Source organism: Neovison vison, chromosome 2, assembly GCF_020171115.1.
Source record: "Neovison vison isolate M4711 chromosome 2, ASM_NN_V1, whole genome shotgun sequence".
Taxonomy (NCBI): Eukaryota; Metazoa; Chordata; class Mammalia; order Carnivora; family Mustelidae; genus Neogale; species Neogale vison.
The window spans coordinates 99,022,431-99,031,317 of record NC_058092.1 but is presented as its reverse complement, the minus strand read 5'-3'; the positions used below and the strand labels follow the sequence as shown (position 1 = coordinate 99,031,317).

At 38.6% G+C, this 8,887-nt stretch overlaps 2 pseudogenes; one reads left to right on the top strand and one right to left on the bottom strand.

The window, feature by feature from the left end:
* Positions 1 to 7,019: 7,019 nt before the first annotated feature.
* On the top strand, positions 7,020 to 7,219 carry LOC122899187 (annotated as a pseudogene).
* Positions 7,220 to 7,450: 231 nt separating this feature from the next.
* On the bottom strand, positions 7,451 to 7,930 carry LOC122899186 (annotated as a pseudogene).
* Between the last annotated feature and the right edge of the window lie 957 nt (positions 7,931 to 8,887).

Genomic DNA, 8,887 nt, shown 5'->3' with positions numbered 1-8,887 from the left:
GGATTTAACAACAACTTCAACTTTCCAGCTGGAGCAAACTGGACCTTTTCCCTATTTATCAAGGAGCCAAGAGGGGGGCACTCTGCATACACTTAGGCTCCAGACACTCTGCAGAGCAAAGCTTCAGCTCTATCTCAGAGACAAACTTCCCACACAATCCTCTCTTAGGTCAAAACAAGGGCAGTTATTATTTGACATAAATCAAATAATAACCAGATCATCAGGGATAGAGGTCTTTGGGATCTTCAGGTCACACTCTCCCAGAGTTCTTTATTGTTTACTTAATAAATATTTTGTTTTCTTGATTAAATTTCACATTCTCCCATTTTGGTTACAAAACACTGGGTCTCTAGAAACTACTAAGCAATATGCACAGGAAAGGAAAACCCCTCATTAATTCAAACTCCACTAATACAGGTGTTACAACAATTCAACTTGAAGTTGATCTCTGCATTCCCTACCCAAAAAAAGGTGTTAGCCCAATTATAAATGTGAATAATAATTAAGATGGGTACAAGCCATCTAATCCAACCCTCTCCATTTTTTGGCTTAGAAAAACTGCCACACAGATAGATACTACTCCTTTTTCAGGGGCTCATAGCTAGTTAGTGGCAGAGGTGAAACTCAGTGCAAATGCAAACAGTTGAACAAGATCTATAGGTAAGTTCACCATGATTTTTTAATGTCATCTACATGAACAAAGCTTGTTGGATACCAGGGTCATGGTCTCACCTCTGCAAGGCATTTCTACAGAACCAAGGTTATAAAAATATACCACAGCTACACTACCATTCTCCTGGTCCCCTCTCTGCTGACTCATTTATTTTATAGGACTGTAGGCTGTGGTCTTTGTCCTCCCTGGTTCTAGTGTCACATTCATGTGGCCTGGGATACACTATTCTACCTTTCTTGGCACTTGATCTCAGTCCACATTCAGTTTCTGACTTCACAACTACTAAGCTGATGCTGACTTCTTAAAGGGTCCTTATCTACTACTAGGAAGAATTCATAATAAAATCTCCAAGTCATGTCACATGAGTTTTGTTTCTCTTTTAAAATAATAGGCCCTGGATCTATAAATTTTAATCAGTGAACCAAAGAATAATAGTCTCAGCATTATAATTCATTTATTTGATTCTAAAATATTCCAAAAACAGGCTCCAAATTATGCCTTAAAAGAAGTGACACTCTACTAAAAACCTTACAATGAAAGACAGCAAAACAAACAGACAGTACTTGATGTGTTTTAAAAGCAATGCTTAACTTCTAAATATTTATCAGGGACATTTGTTTCTTAAAAAAACATATTTTTGAAAGAACTTTAGCCTTTTCATTATTGTATACAAGTATCAGGGATAATTTATAAATTCTTTTATCATTGATTTTTATTTTTTAATTGAGTATAATTGATATACAACAGTATATCCGTTTCAGATTTAAAACAAAATTATTCAATATTTGTATATATTGTGAAAATACCAACATAATAAGTCTGATAAACCTCTGTTACCATACATAGTTAAAACATTTTTTTCTTGTGATGAGGACTTTTAAGATCTGCTCTCTTAGCAATTAGCAAGAATGCAGTATAGTATTATTAAGTATAGTCAATATCTTCTACATTACATCCCCATGACTGATCTATTTTACAGCTGGAAATTTGTGCCTTTTGATCCCCTTCACCCATTTTGCCCACCCTCCACCCTCCAACTTCCAGCAACCACCAATCTGTTTTCCGTATCCATGAGCCTAATTGTTGTATTTTGCATTTTTAATATTTGCCCTTATCTGACTTACTTCATTTGGCATAATGCCCTTGAGGTCCATCCATGTTATTGTAAATGTAAACTGTATATATATGGTATATGTATGTATTATATTGGTGTCTATAGAGTATAGATAGTATATTTTCTTTATCCATTCATCCATCAATGGACACTTACATTGTTGCCATATGTTAGCTATTTCAAATAATGCTGTAATGAACATGTGGGGCAGATACCTTCTTGAGTTAGTGTTTTCATTATTTTCAGGTAAATACCTAGAAGTGTTATTTCTAGATCATATAATAGTTCTTTTTTTTTTTTAAAGATTTTACTTATTTATTTGACAGACAGAGATCACAAGTAGGCAGAGAGGCAGGCAGAGAGAGAGAGAGGAGGAAGCAGACTCTCACTGAGCAGAGAGCCTGATGCGGGGCTTGATCCCAGGACCCTGAGATCACGACCTGCGCTAAAAGCAGAGGCTTAACCCTCTGAGCCACCCAGGCACCCCCGATTGTGGAGTTTTTTAAAAAGATTTATTTATTCATTTGAGAGAGAGAGAGAAATAGAGCACACATGAACAAGGGGAGGGGCAGAGGTAGAGGAAGAGAGAAAGAATCCCCAAGCAGACTCCCTGCTGAGTGGGGAGCCCCACACAGGGCTCCATCCCAGGAGCCTGAAATCACAACCTGAAGTGAAATCAAGAGTCAACCACTTAACCAACTGAGCCACCCAAGCACCCCTTTTAAAAGATCAATTTTTAACTCTTTGAGGAACCCCCATACTGTCTTCTGCAGTGCACCAATTTACATTCCCACCAACAGTACACAAGCATTCCCTTTTCTCCACATCCTAGGCAACACCTGTTATTTCTCTTTTTTTTATTATTATTATTATAGTCATTCTAACAGGTGTGAGATGATATCTCATCATGGTTTTGACATGCATTTCCCTAATAATTAGTGATGTTGAGCACCTTTTCATGTACCTGTTGGCCACTTCTAGATCTTCTTTTAAAAAACGTCTATACATACACTCTGCTCACTTTTTTTTAAGACTTTATTTTCAAGTAGTGTCTACTCCCAACATGGGCCTTGAACCCACAACTCTGAGACCAAGAGCCACACACTCGACACATTAAGCCAGCCAGGTGCCCCTCCTCTGCCCACTTTTTAAACAGATTGGTTGGGCTTTTTGCTATTGAGTTATGACTCTATATATTTTGGATATTAACCCCTTATCAGATATATGATTTCCAAATGTTTTTTTCCCATTCAGTAGATTGCCTTTTCATTTTGTTGATTTTGATGATTTCCTTTGTTGTGTAGAAGCTTTGATGTAGTTTGATGTAGTTCCACTTATTTATTTTTGCTATTGTTGCCTTTGTTTTTGGTGTCAGAGCCAAAAATTCATCACTAAGACCAATGTAATGAGCTTACAGTCTGTGTTTTCTTCTAAGAGTTTTATAAATAACTTTTATTATTTGGATAATTACCAATTTTAACCTCTAACTTATAACTGTAATTATTAGCTTCTATATACAAATGATATATCTCAAATGTTCAAAGATTCAAACTCTTCATTAATTCATAGCACTTACACCCTCAACCCCACCTTTATCATATGTGATATTACAATTCATTGGCAACAGGCTTCCTTATTTAGTTTTGCAAAGAATAATTCATTCGGGACTTTACTGTTTAAAATTTTACATGTACTTCCCTGGTTTTTAATAATACCCTATACTTACTGTGATGTTAACATAGTACTTATTCCAAAGCACTTGAAAATATATGCAAATATATGTTAATATTTTTAGATAGGGAGTGCAGAACATATTTTTAATTTTATACAGGCTACTGTCACCTACACACTCTATTTATAACTATATAAGTTATATAACTATATAGGTCACTTAATAAGCATAAATGGGGAAGTCTCCTGAAGTTTATTCTTTTTTTACAGTCACTTAATAGGCAGCTAGCCCAGATAGATAGATACATGCCATTTAAAATAAATATTAACATAGTTACTTTATCAGTAACAAACAATCTAAAGGATTATAAATCTAACCAAGTAGTTTGCTATAAAGTTGCTAGTGTCATTAGGGAAGGTTCTTGAGTGGATGACATCCACGCCAAGACCTAAAGGATGAGAAAAAGCCATAAGAAGAGCAGAGAGAAATGAGTGTTTTAGTGGGAACAACACACTGTTGTCTGCTGGCTTGTGTAACGTCTAAAGAAGTCCAGTGTGGTGAGTGAGGAGAGAAGACAAAATTAGCATAAGATGATACTGGAGAGAAAATATAAACCAAATTTTCCGCCTATTTTTCTTTTTCCTTTTTTTTATGTTTTTATTTAAATTCTAGTTAGCTAACATAAAAACCTTAGAGAGAAGACTGAATTTTATTCCAGGTATAATATGAAATCATTGAAGGATTCTATGCAGAAAAGGCACATAATCTTAAGTATATGCTTTGTTTTGTTTTCCTTTTTCTTTAAGATTTTTATTTTTAAGTAAGCTCTACACCCAATATGGGGTGCGTAGAATTTTTTATGTAGATAATCATGTTATCTACAAATAGAAATAGTTTTATTTCTTCTTTGCCTTTTCTTTCATTTTAAAAAGATTTATTTATTTATTTGTCATAGAGAGAGAGAGAGAGAATACAAGCAGGGTGAGCAGCAGGAAGAAGGAGAAGCAGGCATCCCACTGAGCAAGGAGCCTGACTCAGAACTCATCCCCAGGAACCCAGGATCATGACCTGAGCTGAAGGCAGACGCTTACTGGACTGAGTCACCCAGGTATCCCTGCCTTTTGTTTCTTTTTTTGGCTTTTTCTAAGGGTAGAACTTCAAGTATATGCTCAGTAACAGTGGTGAAAACAGACATCCTTACCTGTTCTCAATCTTAGGGAGAAAGCATCTAGATTTCCAGCATTAAGAGTGATGTTAATCGTAACATTTTTTTAAAAAAAAGACTATTTATTTGAGAGAAAGAGAACATGAACTAGATTAAGGACAGAGGGAGAAACAGATTCCCTGCTGTGCAGGGAGCCTGATGCAGGGCTCTGTTCCAGGTCTCCAGGATCATGACCTGATCTGAACGCAAACCCTCAACCAACTGAGCCCCCAGGAGCCCCAATTGTAACATTGTTTTTTAAAGATATATTTATTTTAAAGAAAGAGAGTGAGTGGTGGGGAGGAGAAAATGGAGAGGGAGAGACAGTCTCAAGCAGACTCTATGCTAAGCACAGAGCCCCATACAGGGCTCTATCTCATAACCCCAAGATCATGACCTGAGCCAAAACCAAGAGTCTGATGCTTAACTGACTGCATCACACAGGAACCCCTAACTGTAATATTTTTATACTCTCAAGTTGAGGTAATTCCCCTATATTCCTCATTCCCTGAGTGAATATTGTTTTTAAATAACTTTGGATGCTATACGAGGAATACATTGGAGAAAAGTAAAAGAAGTAGTAAGGTAAACAGTTAGGTGACTATCACACTGTAGCAGGTGAAAGATGATAGGAGCCTAGACTTAGATAATGGCGGTGATCTGACCCAGCAGATAGGTGAGTAGATTTAAGATATATTTTTCTGTAGACCTTGTAGGATTTGTGGATGGACAGAGCGGTTACAGTTAGAAATGGTGTTTGGATTCAATTAATAGACTGTCTACTACAAGGATTTTAAGGGCTAAGTGGAGGGTTTTTCTCCTCCATATAATAAGTCTGAATGTAACAAGTCTAACAGTTTAATAGTGGTTCTATTGATGTCATCAATGTCTCAAGATACTTCTATTCCTTGCTTTTTCATCACTAGCATGTGGCTTTGAACCATATGGTCACAAGACAGATGCTGTATCTCCAGGTACCACAAATGAGTTCCAGTAAGGAAGACAGAGGGAGATTTGCAAAGAGTTTATTTTAGTAAAACTTTATTTAGAAAGTTAAGTACTTCTTAAAAGATCTATCCCGAGTTCCTTGATCAAGATGATGTCACTGGTCACTCAGCTGCAACAGAGGCTAAGAAATGCTTATTTCATTTTCCAATCTTTAAAGCAGAGGAAATCAGGGAGAAGTTTATTGCAGTGGGTGTTAGGTGAGCCAGCCCACAGTATCTGCCATATTAAGGGTGATGGAGAGTAAAGAATCATGGTTGGCTTCCAGGTTTCTGATTGATGGATTATATTACAGTTTACTAAGGTACATAAGAGTAGAAGATGAATACATTTTTACTAGAAAAGCAATAGTTCAACTTTGGACATGTTGAGACTAAAATGTTCGTGAAACATCTGGAGTGTCAAGCAGAGAATTAGACAGTACGAAGCTGGAATTTAGAGAAGCCAGTGCTGGAGGTGATATAATCTGGAAGCTTTCAGGATATTGATGATATTTAAAGCTGTAAAATACATATGATCTCCAAGGAAGAAAAAAGTAGTAGGACATAGCCTTGAGGAACTTCAATACTTAATAGTGATTTGAGAAGAGTGAACTTCTAAAAGAGAGTGAGTAGCTAAAAAGGTAAAATAAGGGGTGTCTGGGTGGCTCAATCATTAAGCATCTGCCTTCAGCTTAAGTCAGGATCCCAAGCTCCTGGGATTGAGACCGGCATCGGGCTCCCTGTGCAGCTAGAAACCTGCTTCTTCCTCTCCCACTCCCCCTGCTTGTATTCCCTCTTTCTCTCTCTCTCTCTCTCTCTCTCTCTCAAGTAAATAAATAAAATCTCTTAAAAAATAAAAGAAAAAGAGAAAATTAAGAAAGAGGCACCAAAGAAATTTAAAAGACATGTTTCATGGATAAAGTGCTCAACAGTGTGGAATGCTACTGGGACTCTAAATAGACGAGGAAAGAAAAGTTTCTATTGAATTTAGCAGTATGAAAGTTGGTGGTGACTATATTAATAAGAACTAATTTCAGAATCAAGAAACAACAAGAGATTAAGTTAAACCAAATAAGAACCTTGCTCCCCTCCCACCACACACACAACAAAAAGCCTGGAGATGAGCAGCTCCAGACCCTAACTGGCATCTGTGTATTGGAGCTGCTGTGATTCCCCTGAATTTGCCCTGATGGCTGCATGATGGGTGTCATAACTCTGGACTCGTGTACGAGGCAGGGTGGAAAAGTAAGTGTGTGGAGCCCATGGCATGTGTCCCTTTGTTAAGAACAGAAAAGCTTGGGGCACCTGGGTGGCTCAGTTTATTGAGCATCTGCCTTTGGCTAGTGTCACGATCCTCACCTCTGCTCAAAATGGACCCTAACTGTTCCTGCCTCCCCAGGAGCTCCTGCACCTGAACTGGCTCCTGCAAAAGCAAAGAGAGCAAATGCACTTTCTGAAGAAGAGCTGCTGCTCTTGCTGCCCCATGGGCGGTGCCAAGTGTGCCCAGGGCTACATCTGCAAGGAGGCATGGGACAAGTGCCGCTGCTGTGCCTGTTCCAGATGTAAATAGAGCAACACATACAAACCTGCAGTTTTATTTTGTTGTTGTTTAGTTTTTGTTTCATAATCATAAACTTAACTCTGCAATCCAGCTAGACTTGGAGGAGAGTAAGGAAAATACGGAACCCACAAAACTGCAGTCAGAGCACAAACATTATGGGATATTTCCAGCAGATGCGGATGAAGGGGTGCTCTCCTGAGTTACACAAGGAATGGTCTGGTAGTTAAGATAAAACACAAGTCAAATGTAATAGAGTGGTCCACAGTCAACAGTGGTGATCTTCTGGTTGGTCTTCCCATTCTTGGACCCAAAGTGTTCCATGGCTTCCACATGCCCTCTTTCACCTTGCCAAAGACCACACACTTGCCATCCAAGCACTCAGCTTTGACAGTGCATATGAGGAACTAGGAACCATTTGTGTTGGGTCCTGCATTTGCCATGGACAAGATGCCAGAACCCATGCACTTTAGGATGACATTCTCATCGTGGAATTTCTCCCCACAGACAGACTTGTTGTCAGTGCCATTTTGGCTGTGAAGTCACCTCCCTGACACATAAATCCTGCACTAATCTGATGAAAGCAGGAAACTTTATAATCAAATCCTTTCTTCCCAGTGCTCAGAAAACAAAAGTTCTCAACTGTCTTTGGAACTTCACTTGCAAGCAGCCCAAAGGCTCAAAGTCTTCCTCAATGCAGAAGAACACAATGGGGTTGACCATGGCTAGGCCATGGAGGCAGGTAAGGGGCAAGTGGAGGGCCACAGTGTCAAGTTTAAAACTTGAAGTTTTTTTTTTTAAGATTTTATTTATTTATTTGACAGAGCGAGAGATCACAAGTAGGCAGAGAGTCAGACAGAGAGCAGGGGGAAGCAGGCTCCCTGCTGAGCAGAGCGCCCAATGCGGGGCTCGATCCCACGACACTGAGATCATGACCTGAGCCGAAGGCAGCGGCTTAATCCACTGAGCGACCCAGGTGCCCCAAAAACTTGAAGTTTTAAAACATTTTTTTATATTACCCTAGCCTATTTGATACATTCCTGTTTCTATAAAATATATCATTTACAATAAAAGGTGTTGACTTTTTAAAAAAAATGAATTGGAGGCAAGGTAGCAAAACACAACAGATAGAAACATTCTCTGTTCATTCAGCTAGAAGTTTAGCTGCATGGAGGAGCAGAAAAGTGGAATGGACTCTAGATTGGGATTTAAGGTCCAGATTTAAGGTTGCTTTTAACATGAAGCAGACTATGTTTGTAAGATGACAAGTAGTGAAGAGGGGAGAGACTAACGATGCAGGGAGCCAAAGAAATGATGAAGACAATGCCAATCAGCTCATTCCATGGGTTCCAACCTACTTGTGGTCTTTTCTCCCTGACTTTCTATCTACCTATGGTCGTTGGACTTATTCAGCCACCCTCCACAACAGTGTCAGCTAATTCCTTGCAATAAACCCCTTCAAATCCCTGGTTCTCCTTCTTTGGTTAAATCCTGACATTGAATTTGATCCTTAAAAAGTCATTGAAGAGGCAATAAAATTATGCACTGGTTTCTATGAAAGCAGAGAGGAGTCACATACTTCCAAAGTGAGATTTCACTGAAACTGTATTTTAAAGAATTATGAAAAGTCGGAGTACCTGGGTGCCTCAGTGGGTTAAAGTCTCTGCCTTCGACCCAGGC